The sequence below is a fragment of the Felis catus genome, chromosome D3, assembly GCF_018350175.1.
Source record: "Felis catus isolate Fca126 chromosome D3, F.catus_Fca126_mat1.0, whole genome shotgun sequence".
Lineage (NCBI taxonomy): Eukaryota > Metazoa > Chordata > Mammalia > Carnivora > Felidae > Felis > Felis catus.
The window spans coordinates 47539872-47560063 of record NC_058379.1 but is presented as its reverse complement, the minus strand read 5'-3'; the positions used below and the strand labels follow the sequence as shown (position 1 = coordinate 47560063).

The following is a 20192-nucleotide window of genomic DNA, read 5'->3' as shown; positions in this document are numbered from 1 at the left end:
GAGGAGGGAGGTTCTGATTATTTTTGCCTATTTCTAGCAGAGCTAGGCATGAACAATTAAATTTAGGGCTTCCCTGTGGTCTGTGAATAACAGTGCACAGTGCTAACCATCAGGGCACAAAGGCAGACAACAAAAAAAGGCTTTTTTTATTTTTTGTTTACCCTTCAGGACACTGTTTACCTTATCACTGAAGGGGAAGTTATCATCTCATCCCTTTTGGAAATTGTACTCGGTTTATTCTCTAGCTTCGAGTCTGAGACTGTCCAGTGATCAAGTGGGTATGTCAGCCTGGGGCTAGGGGATTTCTGTAAGGCCCTGCTCTCTCCCCCCACCTTCTGGACCCCCACGTATGTGTATGTGTGTGTCTGTCCCTCCGCTGCCTGTCTCTCCGTCTCAGGCTTTGCTCTGTCTCCTGAGTACAGTCTCACTTCCTCATTCTCCCCACACAGTCTCATTCCTTTTTCCTTGATTTTTCTGTCAAGGCTTTTTCTTTTTCTCCCTTTCAACCAGAATGATTTTTCCCCTTTTCTCCCTCTCTCTAAATTTACTTCACAGCAGATTGTCTTGTAGTAAATCACCAAAAACCCAAATAGCACTAAAGCATTCTGATACAACATTAGCATTTGCTTAACAAGCACAAGATAAACATTAAACAAAGAACTGCATTTCTTTATTAGAGGCTGCAAGATACATAATCCATGAGCACAAGAAACATGGGACCCAGTGGATATGCAGATGTGTGTTATTTCATTGGCGCTGGGCGGCCTTGTTAGAAAAGGTTTTCATCTGAAGGCTTGGGGGTGGATGGTTGACTGTCCCTGGTGGGGCTGTAACTAGATACAGAGACTGTTGCAAGCTAGGCTGGGCTCCCTGGTGGACGTGCTGATTGGACAGCCTGAGGAAAACTTGGGAAGCATCGGGAAGTGAACTCAATCACCTTGGGGATGATAGGGTAGAACCAGATGAAGGCATTTGACTTCTTTTGTAACTCCCACTAAGGACAGATTGCCAGTGCGATCCAGCCTCCATAACTGCAAATCAGGCCCTTTCCCCTATGCCGATTTCATTAGAATGGCCAGCATGGTGCAAAGAGGAAAAAAAAAAAAAAAGGTTAGACACAGTAATTTTACAGGCAGGCGGGTACAAAAAAAATCTGCATAATTAAGCAGTCAAGGCTGCTAATAGGGGAGTTTATATGCTCTGGGACCAGGCAAGGGCAGCACATATGGATATAGCACTGGATATTAAATCTACGGCATGCAGACTTACTTCAGGGCCCTCCGAGAAAAGGCTAATTATAGAGAGAGGAATTGTGTTTACTGGTCTGTCTTGGGCAAAGATGGTAAAAGAAGTACAACCAAGTTTTGCAGTTAGACATGAACAGGCTGTTAATAGAGATATCAAAATATGTGCTTGTGGTTGTTTCCCACCTAATCAACACAAAATTATAGATTCTATGGACACTCCCCCCACCCCGTATTACCTACTATAGACAAAACACTTGGAGTTAAGTTTCATACGTTAAGTATATGCGTAATGTCAAGACGCATAGGATAGGATCGTGTTTATTCTTAAACTGCCACAATTTAATCTCAGCTGTGCTCTTTATCATCAGTGCATTCTAGTTAGCAGTTTAGCTCAGCCCTGTTTAAAAACATCAGCGCTTCTGGGCATGAGCTCAAAGTCAGCACTTAACCAGAAATGGAGAACCTGAGTGGAAGTTGCAGTGGGCAGGGGTGAGCCTTTCGAGGAAGGGTGTGTTTCTGGAAGGGGCTCTGCTGAGGTGGACATTAACATTTTATAATGTAGATCAAAGGTAAAGAGAAAACCCAAAGGCCTCTTTGTCACGGGCCCCTAACGACTGCCTCATATATGAGCTGAGATGATTTCTTCAAATTATTAAAGAGATTCATTTCATATTTGTATGTATGTATGCACAGACATATGCATGCATGCATGCATGCACTTATTTAATTCCATACAAAGACCCGTTTTCTGAAGAGGACAGGAGAGTGGGCCATTTGCCCTGGGCTGGATGTGCCAAGGTTTGCCCGGCTGTTTCAGGAGACCAGAGCCCCTTGCACATTTTGTTTGCAGAGAAGCAGTCTGGACCCTTTGTCCTTTAGGGAGGCTTCCCATGGAAAGCAGCAGCCCTCGCCAAACACAGATTTGTGGCTGGAGGCTCTGGCCATTCGTGGGCCTTTTGTGGATTCCATTGCTTCCTCCCAAATAGGAGGGCTGGAGAAGAATCCCACCGCCTTGTCTCAAGATGCACTAAAACCTCGGGCTTAGGAAAGTAAACAGCAGCTGATCAGCTAGATATTGGGTCAGGCTCGCCTGACATCTGTGCTCCTCCCAGAAGCGGGGAATTCTTTGCTAATGAGAAGACCAAGCCTGTCCTTTGGAAAGTAGGAGTTGTAAAGGCTAATGAATGGGGAGGTTAGCCCCTGAAATTGGGGGAAAGCATCGTTGTTGGCACACAAGGTGCTGTGCACCTCCTTCGTCTCCGCTGCTTGTTCACCAACTGACCACAGCTGTACCTTTTCCTGAGCACAGCTGGTCACACCTTACAGCACTTGGGTAAGAGGGTGAAGGTCTTGAGAGACGAGCATAGTACACATACCCAGTGTGAATGTTTCACACTCAATTTTGAAATGTGTTTTCCCTAGCAGCTATTAATTCGTTTTTCAAATTCAGACTAGTCCTCGGAACTTTTTTTAAACTCGGTGACATCTGATGTGTTCTGATCCCTAGAGGTTATGATGAGGTAGCATTCTAAAGAAGGAAAATTGGGATTGCCCGCAGATCAGTAGGGACTGCGTAGCTTAAGTGGAATGCAGTAACATTGACAGTATTTATTAAGATCATTCTGTTTGTTCCATTCTTTCTACCGGAGACTTTGACAGAATATTTTCTAGGGAGGACGCAGTAGAGGAGCACACCTAGAAGATGGTAGCAGCCCTCGAATGCATAGGGCAGCACCCGATCATCATCTTTCTGCTTGTCAAGAGAAAACGAAGTGTACCGGCACTCTAGCAGGCAGTAAGTAGGCCCTGCTAGAAAGGGGGAAATATTATTATGTTCTAGATAGAAATAAGTACAGAGGAGAGGGTTTAAACATGCAGTTGCTTTTATTTTTTAACTTTTCGGGCTCATCAAAAGGGAGAAAGCTAGGCAAGAGGCATGTCACTGGTAGAGGACTGGTATGAATTTGAAGAGATCTCTTTGGCTATGTGTTGAATTGTTTGGGGATACGAAGAAGAGCCAGCCATCTACTCCTACCTGGTCCATAGGTGGACTCAAAGTCCTTTACGGCATAACGGCTTCCCACGTCTGTCTCTTTCCTCCCTCCCTCAATCTTTCCCTTCCTTTCTTGTCTCCTACCTTCCATTTGTCATTGAACAACAATGAAAACACAGTTGCCTTGAAAAGAAACCTAGTAAGTGATAAGGAGGAGAATCGAGAAGGAATGTATTTTGTAGGGAAAATATGGTATGTGTTTATGCTATGAGGGAGAATATGATAAATGCCCTAAGAATCCTATGAAGTAAGGTAGGAGTTTATAGGAGAAATTAATTCTGAGGGAGAAAGGAAGAGACTTGGCTAGGGACTCAGGCCTGAGAACCAGCAAATGGTGCGACGTTTTTTTCCACATAAGCTATGCTGTTCTTCCTCATTTGGGAACTAATTTGCTGTCACCCCAACAAATACACTGATAGATGATCTAAAACATTACTCCCCACCCCACCCCCACCACATACACAGTTGGGTCGAGGAGAAGAAGATGAGGAGGATGAGGGAGAAAACCAATAACCATTATTGTTTTCAAAAGGGGAGGAAGAGGTTTTCAAAAGTGGAGAATTTAACAGCATTAACATCTTCTGGGCATTGTTTTAAAGTTTATCATTACCATATGCTGAGATTTCCAAATACATGTCTGGGTTAAATTAGGAAACAGAGGGTCTCTGCTGATCTGCCCAAAGAATCCCACATGCCTAGATGCCTGACCAGTGCTACCCATGCTCTTGACAGCCCCGCCAACTTCCAGGAGCAGGCAAGGCCCAGAAGGCAAGTCCCATGGTTCCCCAGGCCATGCTGACTTCCCCAGTCCCACTGATAGCGCTCTGTTGAGCCTTCTCAGTGTCTCTGTCCTTATAGCCACTGTTTCAGTTCTACTGCTCAAGTCCTATAAGACCCAGAACTGTTTTGGGGCTGCTAATGGAACTGACCACAGAGGAGAAGGCAACTTCTCTGGAGCTCTGACGTCCCCTCTCTCTCCTGTCTACACACACACACACACACACACACACACACACACGCTCCTCTCTGCCCCTCACCCCCTTTCTTCCTTCTTCTTCTTCTTCCCTCTTTCTTTTTCTGCTGCAGAGGGGTGAAGGAGAAATACAGAGGAACAAAATCAATCAACAAAGTCTAAAGAGTTAAAACACTTGATATAAGATATTTCAACAAGTGGAGCAAACACTTTGATGCCCCGTAATAGAAATAATGGATATCATAATGGATTCATTACTATAGACCAGGCATTGTGCTAGACACTTGGTAGAGATGATGTCATTGGAGTCTCCCCTCTCAGCCCTGTGATGTAGGTACTAGATAGCCCCATTGGACACATGATTCGGCTAAGGCAAGATTAGATAATGTAGGTGACAGTACAGGGTTGGGCAGCTTACCCACTACCAAGAGATTCCAAAGTCAGAGTTTTTCAACTCACTCCACCATGGTGCAGGGGAAGAAAGGCTTTACAGATAATGTCTACGATGACTTTTATCAATACCGTCTCCTTTACCTACTACAGTGTAAGTCAGGGTAAGCCTCTAGTAGAGGTCTGTGTTTGCTAACAAGTGAGGCCCGCCCAGTGTGTGCCACGTGGCTCAAGAATTTTCCTTTCCCTGTGGAAGCAACTCTCCTGACCATAGAACAATGATGGATTACAAACTGGATTCAGCAGTAGTGATCCGCCTGCTATCAGAGCTCAAACCCTATTTCAGGATAAGATTTTGTTTTTTATAAATTAAACAGGATCCAGTGGCTGACCATTCAGTTTCTGAGGATTCATCAGAAATTAATATTTAATCAATGTGCAAAGAGGCTCAATTGCATTTGTGACCTGCTTTCTCGCATATTTGGGAGGGTAGAGATGAAAACGGAGAACACACAGTAGATACATTTACTGCCAGAGTGGAACTTTACAATTGTACCAGGGGACCTTTTGGTAATGTTTGTAATGTGCTGCTATTGTGATTTAGGAAAGAAAAATGCTACTGCTGGGCTTTATTTTCAACAGATTTTTTTTTTTACACATCAATTAATGCAATCAAATGTAGTACAGGGAAATCTAACTTTTTATTTACATTTCTGGGGGCCAGGGAGGGTTTGTTTGTTTTTGTTAACTCCAATCATTTGAGCTGCACAGTATATGGTTTTCTTGGTATTTTCCAAATCAACTCAGTAAGTTCTATTTAACAGTCTATGTGAAAATCTCTGCATGAGGAAGAGAAAACAGCCTTTATAAGTGGTACCATTTGTTGAGAAACAAATGATTCTGCCTTGCTTCACACAGTTTGAAAATAATCACTTTTTTTGGTTTTCAAAAACAGATTTACTTAATAGAAATGAATCATCTCGGGTCTCCAACCCATACCGGCAAAATTGAAATATGTTATTTCTTCAAGAATTAGTCAGATTTTTGAATGCCAAGTTTTGAACTCAATCTTGATGAATTTGAAAATAACCTAAAAGGAAAAAAGCATCAGATGTTTGGCCTTAAACCTTAAAAGGGCACTAAGATAAACCATTAAGATAATCAGAAAGGTCTCTGCTGAGGGTACATTTCTTTTTAACTTTTTTAAATGTTTATTTATTTTTGAGAGAGAGAGAGAGAGACAGAGACAGAGAGACAGAGCATGAGTGGGGGAGGGCAGAGAGGGAGGGAGACACAGAATCCGAAGCAGGCTCCAGGCTCTGAGTTGTCAGCACAGAGCCCGACATGGGGCTTGAACTCACAGATTGCAAGATCATGATCTGAGCTGAAGTCAGGAGCTTAACCGACTGAGCTACCCAGGCGCCCCCTGAAGGTACATTTTTTGAATTTTTCTCCCTGCTGTGATTCATTGCCTTAACCGAACACACATTATCAACACAAGCTGCTGGCCATCTCCTGCCTTCCTGAGCATAGGGACCTAGTTAACTAAGTATCATAGATGGATTCATTAAAAACTTGGTTACGCATTGAAATTCAGCTATTTTTCTTCCTCGTAATCGGGATCCTAGACCCAGGTTTGAGCCCACTTCTGACAGTAACTACCCTGTGACTTTGAGCCAATTAGTTAAGCTCTTCCTGGGATTTGGGTGACATAGACCAATCCATGTGTTAAGCGGATTAACAGGGAATCAATGTGTATAAACCCACACCACATACTTTGAAAATTACAAAATGCTATATAAATATATGGGAGGTAATACATTTATAACCGTCTTCAGGTAGGAGTAATGAGAGGAAAATGTACCCTTGCAATAGTATTAGCATTGGTAAGAGCCTCCGTCTTAAAGGACTCTGAAAAGGGGGTGGGAGCAGAGTTTGAAATTGTATAGACACTTCATTCAACTTCTTGTGCTTAAAAGTCATGTTGGCCTGAGCACAAAGTATGATCTTTTGCAGTAAATGAGGTAATATGCAGACCTAATCGGGTGAGTTAAGGCCACAGTGACTACTTTGATTTGGAATTTCCCTGCTGTTATCACTTTAAGACCGAATTTCTAATATTCATTTCAAAAGATAGATGCCCAGATTCTAGGTCCTCTGGGTGTCACTCGATTGCATTGTTCTTCTTGTTTCTTGTGCTGTTCCCTTTTGCGGGGGTGTCCACCTGTATCATGGGTGCCAATAGGTAGAAGGAGCCTCAGAATGCATTAGTCAGACAGGATGCCCATTGGTCGCTTCCTCATCAGTCACTTGCTTACACATAAGGGTGTTGTGACAGTCTTAGGTGTGTCTAATTCTCTAAAGTTTTATTTTTTTTTTATTTAGTTCAAGTAGCTGGACCAATATTTAATTAAGAAAACTTCTCTTCCCATCCCAAGGAATGCAATTTATTTTGTCACTGGGCATTTTTCTCATATAAGTTATGTATACATGGTTGGTTATTGTGCTTGGTTGAAAATATTCTAAAAATATTTCCTGCCCTTAATTCTTTTGTGCACATCCACATAATGCTACTCTGTATTTCACACCCTCGTTTAAATTTCTGAAACGTCTTTCCTCCAATATTCAGAAAAGAAGAAGTTTTCATTGTTGGTTCATGTCAGACTATTTGCCTCCTCTCTCATTCAACACTTACTATCCTACAATATTATAAAAACTATTTACTTTTCTTGAGATTGTCAGATATAAAAACTCTCATGCTAATCTCTGTCTTTAAGAAACCAAACATTGCTTCTGCTTTTCGGAAGCAAAGGAAGAGTAGAAGGCCAAGACATCACCGTGGGCCACCTTTTATCCTGGACTCTCATATTTTTATTTACTAACAATGAAATTGATAACTGAGCTAAATATGATTTCGAGATGGACATAAATTTTCAGAAAGGACATAAATTTTACAGTTGAATATCAAATTTCTACTTAGATTGTTCAAGACAGCTTTGGAATTCTCTGCTGATTGCATCACATCATGCAGGGACAAAGCAGACCTTTTAAATATATAAAATGTTGGGGCTCCTGAGTGGCTCTGTCAATTAAGGGTCCAACTCTTTCCGGCTCAGGTCACGATCTGCAAGATTGAACCCCGTGTCGGGCTCTGCGCTGACAGCTTGGAGCCTGTTTGGGATCCCCTCTCTCTCTCATTCTCTCTCTCTCTGCCCCTCTCACACTTGTGCTCTCTCTCACTCAAAAATAAATAATACACATTTTTAAAAAATAAAAAAACATATAAATGTTTAAAGTAATTGATAGATATTTTAGTGATTTTTTTCCAATAGATTTCTTTTTGTGTTAAAAATTATCAGCCTTCTTGGGGCGCCTGGGTGGCGCAGTCGGTTAAGCGTCCGACTTCAGCCAGGTCATGATCTCGCGGTCTGTGAGTTCGAGCCCCGCGTCAGGCTCTGGGCTGATGGCTCAGAGCCTGGAGCCTGCTTCCGATTCTGTGTCTCCTTCTCTCTCTGCCCCTCTCCCATTCATGCTCTGTCTCTCTCTGTCTCAAAAATAAATAAATGTTAAAAAAAAATTTTTTTTAAAAATTATCAGCCTTCTTTATATTGACACAGTGTACAATATTTAAATTTTTAGAACAGATCTTGAATGAACTGGTTCAGGTTTTAGAAAAATTGTCATAAAGATAGGGGATTAAAAATTTATTGTGCCCAAAGCATCTTTACAATTTGGCATTATAGTCTTAGGAATATTTAATAGCTTTGCAGAAGGTAATACAAGGAATTGCTATCTAAGAAAGAGCAATCCTTAATTATTATGTCTCATTCTTCATTTAACCGATACACTTAGTAACTAATCTATAGTTTTTGTTAGGTCCATTTCCTCATCTTTAGCTTTGGTTTTTGACCTAACAAAAATCCCAAGAATATGTACTTTTCATACTTCCAAGCTAGGTAGAAATAAGAAATCTTTGTTACAACATAAATCTTTTGGCCTGTCTTCCTTCCTCCCTCCCTCCTTCCCTTCCTCCCCTCCTTCCTTCCTTCCTTCTTTCCTTCCTTCCTTGCTCCCTCCCTCCCTCCCCCTCCTCTTCCTTCTCTTTTTCCCATCTCAACAGATAATAACTCTCTCACTTAGGTTGCTCTTGACTGACAGGAAACAGACAGAAGGAAATAGAAATGAGTGTGATTCATTGGTATGCCAGTAACATCTTGGCTTCAGCATAAAGTGCCTAGATGTGCTGGTGTATCCAGAATGATGCCCAAGAGAGAAAAGTAGGTTAGGAACATATTGAGCTAACCTATTTTCCATACATAAGTATGGCATTTCCTTTTTGGTAAGCCACACACTTAGAATATACATGCAGTCTCAGTTTCTTCCCAAATACTCAATTTAGTACCATATCAGGGAATGGTTCGGGAACTTAAAGATGAAGAATTCGCTACAGGCAGGCTAGAATTAAGAAATCAGTCTTTGTTTCTGAACAATTATGATTCCATAAAGAAAAGCTCAAGTCCGGTCTCCACAGGATTTTAGGTGGCAATTTAACCAAATCAATAGGTTATTGCCATTGAGAGTTAAGCATCAACATTCTGCCATGGGTGAGTTGTATCATCATGAGTGTTTCCTTCACATGGACAGCTCAGGCCAAAGCACTTTACCGAGAATGGTGTTCCCTCGCTTCTCTGCAGAATCTGGAGATATAGGGAATTTAACTTTCAATACCAACAGGGGCTGCATATGAGTTAAGGCTTCACTTTGCTTCTGAAGAGAGAGGAGCGCTCTCACAAGGGCAAGAGAAACTCTAACCATAGTTGGGCAGGAAATAGGGGAGGAAGCGGATTGAAATAAATTTGGGCTTTGTCTTGTCGGGGAGCAAAGGAGTGACCAGGCGGCATGGAAATATAAATAACTCATTGCACATTACCAAAAGATCTAGAAAGACAGCAACTTACTTTGCTTAACTATCAACTTGAGTCTTTGTATTTAAGAGGGAGGAAACTTTTTTAAAGTGGGGGTTTGGTGGGACAGTGTGGTGTTGGATTCGGGAATGCTGAATTCTGGCACCAGCCGTGACCATACACTTTGCCGTCATAAGTGTGTCAGTTACTATATCTAGTCTCCATTTTCTCATCTTTTAAACAAGTCCATAGTTAATTAGATTGTCTCCATGGACATTCCTAACTTTGTCTAACATCCCAGCATTTAGCCAATTACATAACACTTACCCTTTCATTTTTTTTCCTATGCATTCCTGGTTTATTGCTTCTTCATTTTACATTTAAAAAAAAAAAAAAAGCACAATGTCCTGGGATCTTTGAAAATACTTGAGCCAACAAATACAGTTTAGGGAGGTATTTATTAGAATATTTCTTAGTAAAAGGATAACGCCAAATCATGGTCAGCCAACTCTCCTGTGCCTTCACAATCAGGTTTCCCATATCACTTTTCAGATTTCTCTGAGCCTAGGGAGCATTATTTGCTTTTGGAGGGACGTTAATCACCTTATGGTAGTTTTATGCCATCCTCTATTTTTCTTTAAGCATAAAAGCTTTATCTAAAATATGGTATGGAAGAGGCAGCTGTATATAGGTTCCAACGCTGTATATTTATTTTTCTTTTGTGTTGCTGCAGTGTTTTTCCTTTGCTAATGTATTTTGACACCTTATAGTTGTAACCTGCTGTTCTCTTTAATTGCTTATTGTTATTAATTATATAGTGGTATCGTAGTTGGCTGCTTGAGCCACTTGGCTGTAAGGAAATTCATTTATCATTATTGCCGTTGGAGCTACAGAAAAGTGCCAGCACTCTATCCAGAGATGAATGTTTTTGAGCTCACATCCAGTAAAATTTTGAACATGGGTCAAATCCTTAAGTGTTTTTCTTTCTGCTGCTACCCTTTGCTTCTGCTGGTCTCTGCATCGAGTACCTTCATTTTCTCTTCTCTTTTGTTTTCAGTCCTAGATTTGCTGCCCTTTCAGTGAAGTTTATGTTATTCTCAGCACTCCATGTAGTGGCCTGTCCAAACCGTACCCTTTATTTCCTCCTCAAATACATAACTGTAAATTTTCCTTCTTAGAATTTCTTTTAGAATGTGAATAACATTCCTGCCTTTATGATTTTGTTACAAGCACCTTTTATTTTAAATCAGTAATGCTGATTGGACGTTGTCTTAAGCCCCACCTTTCAATGAAAGTGATCATTATGCCTTTAAGAGTAACTATATACCGCTTCTACTCACACTATAAATAATCAGATATATTTCGATTCCCAAATCAGGAAACTGCCAGTAGAATGAATCAGTGAATGAATGAATGAATGATATACATATACAACCATGGGGATGTGTACTTGCACACAGCCAGCTACTTCCTGATATCTGTAGTTTCTTTAAATGTGGGCTTAATTTAGAATTCATGACCCCACAGCTGTATGTGCCACAGAACAGCCAGGCCAGAGAGTTCCTGTGCCTTCTGGCAGCATGACATTAAATTCACACTAGTTAAGCCAACTTAAATTGAGCCTCCTTGAACCTTCCTAAATAAAACTAGTGGCCTTAATTACAATCAGGCAATTTAAAGGTTATGGAGCTCTAACTAGTACTGCAGTATATCACTTTAATAATGCACAGGAAAATTTCTCTAAGGGGTGGCATCGTTTGATTAGAAGAATTCAAGTTTCACAGCACATTTCCAATAAACTGTTTTTAGAAATCTTATTGCATTTATTGCACCATTACCTTTTTTTATTCTTCAAGGCCAAGTTTCTAAGGTCACACCAATAGAACAATAAAAATGTGAGTCATTTGCAAATAACGTGCAGTATTGTGATTTTTGCATTGCTGCTTAGGATTTTCTTAGTATTGCCACAAAGTAAAAGGAGGATATGGTCCCTTGGAAATATGAGATTCTTGCCCCTCATACCTTCGTGCCCCACCTGTCACAGAGTTAACTTGTGCTTTGGTGCTGAACCCCGATTCTGAACACCGCAGGTCAGATGACTTTGCAAAAAGTCATCAATAACATAAGTTTCTTAGATAATTAGCTTTGGAAATGCCTGACTAGTTTCTTGTCTTGAACCTAGTGCCCATGGTTGTTGAGATCCATAATATTTGCAGAAGCTGGTGAACCTCATTCCATTTCTTTTGTTTGTTTTGTTTTGCTGGTTTTTTTTTTATTTTGTTTTAAAATCATCAGCGATAGCAGGCTATGCTTTCTAGCAAAGATAAACAGCTTTTCAGTGTTTGGAGACTTTTTCCTTCAAATAACTCGTGGCTTTATGCCAAGAAGAAGAAGGTAAACAAAAGAAAAGGCCCTGACCCTTGCCATAAAGCCAGCACAGTAACACGAACACATACCTGATGAGAACCGTGTCCAGCGTGTGGCTCCCATGGCTGGCCCACTGCTGTGCGGAATTAATATTGACTGTTGCACTGTCTCAGTACTCCAAGATGTTTTCTTGATGGATTTAACTTTAAAGCAGGTTACATTTAGTTTCTTTCGATTTTACCAATTTATGGTTTGTTTGGTTTTTTGTACAGTACTTGAAGGTAAATCCCTGCACTTCTACCTGGGCCACTACTCCCAGACGTGAGGCATTAATAGTATGTATTTAATACCAAACAGGAGAAATTTTAAGCAAAGGGTGCAATCGATGCATACATCTGATTAAACCAGTTAGTTAAGAGAATGGAGCTTTGTAATATCAGAATACATAACTATTAATAAAAATTGTTTAAAAATATGTGTGAAGTAGAGGTTTCTCTATGACTGAGGGCAAATAAAAGGTGAATATCCCTTCTTTCACATGGTTCTGTTTTTGTATTTCAGGTATAAAATGCATGATCACACTTCCCCTCTTTTTTTATTATTTTTTATATGAAATTTATTGTCACATTGGTTTCCATACCGCACCCAGTGCTCATCCCACCGGTGCCCTCCTCGATGCCCATCACCCACCCTCCCCTCCCTCCCCCTCCCCCACCCGCCATCAACCCTCAGTTTGTTCTCAGTTTTTAACAGTCTCTTATGCTTTGGCTCCCTCCGTCTCTAACCTCTTTTTTTTTTTTCTTCCCCTCCCCCCTGGTCTTCTGTTCAGTTTCTCAGGATCCACATAAGAGTGAAAACATATGGTATCTGTCTTTCTCTGTATGACTTATTTCACTTAGCATCACACTCTCCATTTCCATCCACGTTGCTACAAAGGGCCGTATCTCATTCTTTCTCATTGCCACGTAGTATTCCATTGTCACACTTCCCCTCTTGAAACAGGAGATAAGTTTGGGCTCCTCAGTTTCTTGCCAGAGTTAAACTGGCAAATAAGGGCAGCTACTTTGTGAATGCTTTATTTGCCAGAGCATTTTCCTCTCATTTCAGGAAATAGCAAAGGCAAGCAGAATAAGGTAAATTTTGGTTAGTCCAAACGCGTCATCACATAGGGCTTAATGTACAAGGGAATGGAGCAAACTTTTTAAACAATTGATAAATAATTAATATCGTTTTGGTGTTAGTCGCGGCCTTTTCTTCTGATTGAAATTACATGTAGGACCAGCAAAATGCATATTTCCCATAAATTCAATAAATATTTATTGAGTCCCAGCTATGAGCCGTGTACTGTTTTAGGTGCTTGGCGCACATCAATGCACAAAACAGACAAATGTCCTTGCCCTCCTGAAACTTGCCTTGTGGCACAAATTGATGAATAACCCCAAACTTAGTGCTTGGCACGCCCTCGTTCAGAGATATCCTGGGCTGCCATCCACCACTCTTTAATAGGCAAGGCAAGAGCTGAAATGCATTACTGAATTGGAAGCATGCTGTTTCCAATCATATTGTGTGTCTAATTTATTATGCAAAAGGGAAGTAAATTTTTATAGTGTCTTGTGTGCTCAGAAACTTTGCTGTCACGGTAGAGAACATTGCAGCACTAAGGATTAGGTGGTGAAAACTTTGTAAAAGAACACAGGTTACTTTCATGCATTCAAGCAAGCATATTTAAGGGGGAAAATTGAGTGTCAAGTAAAGTGGACCCTTTTCGATGCAATACAGCTGCATATACGCAAGTTAAAGCGTTATGCAACAAGCTAATTTTTGGAAGCCACGCTGTTTTCTACCGGAGCAGATCTAAAGGATAGATTTCAGACTTAGCTGGTCTCAGTCCTCACTCCTAACTCTGTTGCCACCCTTGCCTTTTTCAGGGCTAACAGTATTTCTTCTTTTCGTAGTTAAAATGCTTTTTCTTGGGGGGAGGGGGGGTGTGGAGCTCAAAGTGATTTTATCGGTGCATTACCAAAAACTCATTTTTTTTTAATGAAAACATTTGGAGCCCAGGTTTTTACCTTTAAAGCTATTTGCTGGCACTGTATGCTTTCTCTGAGACTTCCACTGTGGGCTCATGTTTAAATTAGGAAAGTAGAGAAGAAAAGGCTGACGACCTGGAGGTACCAAAATACTGGTCAGGTTTGAAAGATATCTTTTCGTCTACCTGCTCATCTTATTTTCAAATGTGTGCCAAAATATCGCTGCTGAGTCCCCACAGGTGAAGGGAAGCCACTTTTTTCAGTGGGTTGTTTTTTTTATTGTTTATTGTTTGAACAGCATTCCAGCGTTCTCTCCTACATGAGAATATTCAAATAACTATACCCACAACTGATAATAATAGCCAAGGAATTGGACAATACTGCATCTCAGAGCATCTAAAATCCCACTGCCTGCCTCTCCCATCCCGGCCCACCTGGACCTCCTGCTAGTTTCCAAGCTGCTGATGTTTATGGGGCTCCAGGCAGCCCCTGGGCTCTTTAAAATCTGCTGGGTACAATGCAGCCTACCCCAGTTGAATCATTTCCTGCTCCAGCCCTGCTGATAATGAGAAGTTCAAGACAGGAAATAACAGTGTCAATATCAGTGGCTTTGCTTATAAAGTCCAAAAGCACCGTAGCCCTTAAGACCATTGGCCAAAAACAGGTAGTAACGGAGTTAAATGCAGACTTGCACCTTGTAGGGCTCCTTGAAATAAAATTCTGGCAGAGACACGTGGGGTGCATATCATGTTGCTTTTCTCGAGATACCTAAGGGTGGCACGTGTGGATAGTCAGAGTCGAGGCACCTGGTGCTCATTTGCTCCTACTGTCCCCAATGCCCTTTCTCTCTTATTGTGAGTCTTATGCTTGTATCCTGTATTCCTCTCTTGTGTGGCATAGAAACACTGACAGTGGCAGACATTGCCATATTGCCAGTGAGAAAATCCAAGAAGGTGCTGGCGTCAGTCTTCAGGCAATGTTCGTTTTCGTGTTGAATTGTTCAAAAGAGCAGAGCAGAGCTTTTTAACTAGTGAAGAAAAGGTTCACATAATATTCAGCACTCTCAAATTCTGCCTTACTTTGGGGGCTTAATGACTAATCTACTGGCAGACTTTGAGGCCTAAGTAATATTCTCCGTTGCCAAATTAGCACCTCAGTGTGTTTACGTTACAGTTGTGAAATATGCGCAGTATATAATACAACAAATTACAGTGGCCTGAGCCCTGGAAAGAGCTCGAGAGATGTGGTGGCTGTGCGTGTGGCAAATCACAGTACAGTCTGCCTATTTTTCTACTCCTGGTTTCTAGGGTGAGCCAATGTAGCCGAGGGGTGAGTTTTGTCATGTATGGCTTTTCTTTGTTACTCCTCAGACCCCTAGCTTATAAATGTGTGCTTGGAAATGAACTCAGGGAAGAGGAGAAGCAGAGTAAAGGGTTGGGGGTTGGGAATTGGTTTAGGGCATAGTTTTGTTGGATTTAAAAATATATATAAGGATATAGTGGTATACATGTTCGAACTGGAAAAATTACAACTGCAGGGCATTTGATTCCTCTGTTTGGATTCCAAGGGCAGAGTTTACTCCCACTCAGATCAGAGCTTTTAAGTATGGCCCCGGCCACACGATGATGCACCGAGAGGGGTTTGTATCTTTGGACTTTAGCCTATAGATTTATGCAGTGGAAGAGGCTGGAGGACCCTTCTGGCCAGTCTCGAGGGTAAATAAGAGAAGGAGTTCTACTTATAAACTGTTACAAATTGGTCCTCAGTAATGGCTGCCGTGTTGATCAGACGATATAAGGGGGCCCCCAGTGATTCCTGGGATAACAGCTGCATGTAAGTCAACCACTGAACATTTGCTTGTAGCTGCTCTAGATTTTTGTTTTTATTGAAGGAAAAGGAGTATAAACATGGGACACACAGTCTGGAGGCTGCTTAAAGGGTTTCTCTTGTTTAAAGCTTATATTGAAATGTCAGTGTCTAACAATTGCCATGTCGGAGCTTATAATTTGAGTTGTGCTTGAACATCCAAATGGTAGCTGTTATTTTTTTCTCTCACAACATGGACTGACGAGTAGTTGTGTTGGTCCAGGTTTTATACATTGGAGAGAGAGAAATTATCATTCCCCTCTGAACTGGCCTCAGACAAACAGATTTTGTTCTTACAGCACAAAGTTTTGTAAATGATTATCACGTTCCCTACATTGAGGTGGTATTGCAATTATGTATTCAGACTCATTTCCTTTGAAACATTGAAGAGTGGAGTAAATATTTACATTAGCATCAGTGTCTTCTGTGTGGACTTGATTCCTGTTAACATTTATGTTCGCGCTTAAATGAAGATTAACAAATGGAAGTAATTATTTTAGCTGAAATTTATATACATGTGAAATCATTTCTCGATTATGCCCACACCGTCATTGGTCATGCTTTAAAGCGGTTGACCAGGACAGGAAGTCGCTGGCCTCCAACATGTTCTCAGTGGTGAGAGCTTCACTCGTGCCTTTCCTGACCTTGGACCCACAGTGCTGGCCACACGCATGCTTCCCTCCACCAGTACATAACAAACAGGGGTTTTCTGGAAAGATGAGGGTTTATCCTGGAAGGTCCATGGTCTTCTCGTTCAATTGACTAATCGCGCTCTGATGTTTCTTTCTCCCTTTCCTTGTGCTAATTTCTGCTCTCCCATGTATTTGTTAGAATACTTTTCAGCCTAGTGTTTAGAACTGGAGTTTTTCTGTACTGCATAATATTGCTTATTTGCTATGTAACTTTTTGACAATCAGAATTGCAGTGTGGCCATCAATCTTTATTCGTAGGGTATGGAAAGGGTAGCAGTTTTAGTCTTTAACTTCCAAAGTCACCTACAAAGGCAAATTTTGCTCCCTGTGGAAAATCTAGAGACTATGGATAGGCAGAAAAGGGAAGAAAAATCTAGAAATTTCATCCGTAGATCTCATCCATAACTCAATAAAAAAAATAGGGCTGCACTAGCCTATTATATCCTTAATGGAATATTGTAATGGTTATTAAATCAATTGACTCAGAATCTCTTTTTAATAAATGAGTCAGACTGTATTATCCAATTACTGTCAGCTGCTACCTTTCCGGAGAGCAGAAATGGTCACTTTGATTGAATTTTTAGGCTTTTGGCACCTTTACGAAGAAGGGAGATAAAAAGACAAGGTGCAAGTTGTGGCTTCCTCGGCAAAATCCTGAGTCTAAGGCTTAAGTTCACCTGCATTCAGAGGTGTTGATAGTGCCTCCCCATGAACAGCAACTTGAAATTAAAACCACAGTGTCACTTTACAGCTCCTTACTACCTCATACCAGATAGCAAGAAGAAAGGAGAGAAGCTCACTTTTGGAAGGAAACAGGGCTTACCTAAGGTAGATCCCCCAGTACTAAGGATTTTTTAGAAAATTGTTTGAAAACTAACACACTGCTCTTAGCCACACAATGCAAATAGAGAATATATGGGAGCTGAGTTAAACAGAGACTCTGAATAAGGATAAACTTGTGAATTCATATTATAAATATGTTGTCTTAGTTTCCCAATACTATCTCTACCCTGTTCTTCAGTTGAACAGTATAAAATGGGTTCTGTTAACCAGTGGTAAAAGCGTTCTGGGTCCCCCTATCCCTCACTCATTATCCATTTGACCCTGTGGAAATAAGCAAGTAGGAGCAGGGAGAAAGTGAGTAGGGAAGTTAATAAAAGTGGGAGAAATGTCTAGATGTGTTCACTTGTAGCTCGGAGCACACTAGCTTTTGCTTATCTATCATTTGCTGTGTAATAATTCAAATATATTTTCTATCCTACTCAAATAGCTGGGAAAAGTCAGTAGTTGGAAAAAAAAACTCAAATGTAACTTAGAAATGAAAGGCAGGTAGAACCCCCAGCATCTTTTTTTTTCATATTAAAAAAATGTGCTTTAAACTGTAAACAGTTCTGAAAATGCCAGAAGCTATTGTTATGATCATTGGTATCCCTTAGTGCCTTCACCGGGTATGGGGTTCAGGGCAACTAAGTCTGCACTAATCATGCGTAAATGCTTTATCATTGTGCGCCACCGTTTTGTGAATTCACCTGACTAAATTTGGATTATGTAATGTTTTGTGATGGAATGACTCTGTTCTTAGGATAGGAAATAAATAAAAATCGATGAAGACGTTTTCGTTGTATTCATACACATATATCTTTCTTCCTTTCTATTATTTTTTCAAACAAAATACTCATAGTCAAGAAAAAAACATCACATTAAAGACCATTCTAACTTGCATAATTCACTTTGTGTTCATGCAACAGTCAGTCATTATCCCCAAGGAAGCCAGCCAGCCTTACATATATTACTTCACAAATATTGCGAGTTTAAGAATTCCGGAACAAATGTGTATACCTGCTCACACCCATAGGCTGCGTCTTGGTTCTTGTGCAAAACACGTAATTTAAAGATGAAATAAAGACTCCTGGTTACCTTCTTACCACCAAAGTAAGGTCTGCGGCATCGAGGAAACATTTAAATTTGCCAAGTATTTCTGATGATCAACTTACTGCCCCAATTCCCTACAGTGGTGTTTCTTATATTTCTTAATATCTAAAATTCGGAAAATTTTTGGTGACTTTAGGATTAAAAAAAGAAAGAGAGAAAAGAACAGATGAAAACCCCTTGATCTTATATAATCCCTAAAGCTTTTTGTATAACCCCTTGTCATGTCAGTATGCACAATTAAACTCCTTCTTACATAATTATAATCAAGGAATTTACTGTGCCACCCAAATACAGAGTAGGTTTTTATCTCTTGTGAAATGTAGACAGTACTGGGTGGCTTAATTAGTGCTTTGCTTCTCTTTTTACAAATTCCAATCCTCTGCTTCTAAAGACTCATACTTATGTGAGAAGAAAGATTAGGAATACAAATAGAGTGATTTTTACTCCTAGTTAGCTAATAATAATTCACTTTGTAATTGAGCCTTTGTGTTGCCAGTAATATCAGCTGGAGAAGGACTTACACATGCATGTTGTGTTGCATGGAAGGAAATACCTTTGGAGTATAGACTTGTTGCCCACATGGTACGAATACGTCTTTCACATTCCCTAGATCATTCACTAATGATCCTTAGTAACATTTTTTATCACTGCAAATAGGAGAAGGTAAGAGTATAAGTTGATAACAAGCCAGGTTAAATTGCAACCTCTCTGCCCTTACTCTGATAAGTCATTTGGGAGTAGTTGGTGAATGTCATAGCCTATTTGCTAAGATCATGGACCTTGAGGCCCGGATGCCTGGAGTTAAGTTCTGGCTCCACCAAATATTGACCCTGTGACTCAGGGTAAAAATCACTTACAGTCTCTGGGCCTCATTTTCCTCATCTGTAAAATGGGGCTAATAGTAGCTGTTAAATTAATGAATTTATATCTGGGCACTTAGAAGAGCAGTGTCCGAAATGCAGAAAACACTCCAGAAGTGTTGTGTTGTTCATTCCAGTGCTACTGGTTTTCGTTTCTTATAATTGCAAATTGAAATAAGTTGGACTAATCCTTAAATTTTAAGTTCCAGAAACATTTTAATGAGGAAATAGGCAACCTAAAAATAATGGCGTCTATCGACAACAGAAACTCTCCACATTATATAGCAATTATTATTACGTTGAAATATTTTTCTACCATCTTGTTCCTAAGATATCAAAGAAAAATCCAGGACTAGTCAAAACTGAGCATGGAGTTCGTAGAAATTCCTTCGGAGAAAGACAGAGTCTAGATCACTGGGTAAAATTGAAACTATCTTACAAAGTAGAAGGAGCAATGAACTGAGAAGATATGGAGAACCGGGAGTACCCTGCATAAAAATAGCACTTGTAGGATAAACTGTAAGCATTAATAATATTTCAAAATTGCCCAGAAATCTTGGGAATAGAAAAAGAAAGTTTGTGTCAATGGGAGTATCACTAAAAACCTTATAGTTAGAAATAGAAATGTGTAGGGGCGCCCAGGTGGCTCAGTCGTTTAAGCATTCGATTCTTGATTTCAGCTCAGGTCATGATCTCACAGTTCGTGCTGTGCTGACAGCATGGAACCTTCTTGGAATTCTCTCTCTCTCCCTCTCTTTCTCTGCCTCTCTGCCACTCATACTGGCTCTTGCTCTCTCTCTCTCTCCAAATAAATTAATAATCTTTAAAAATATATATATAAATTTGTAGAACATTCTAGGAAAACCAGAGGAGAGACT

General features: G+C 40.5%; 1 protein-coding gene across 4 annotated transcripts in view; it reads left to right on the top strand.

The window, feature by feature from the left end:
- ZNF521 (zinc finger protein 521) overlaps positions 1-20192 on the top strand; it is a 278827-nt gene that overhangs the window by 228705 nt on the left and 29930 nt on the right. The window lies entirely within an intron of this gene.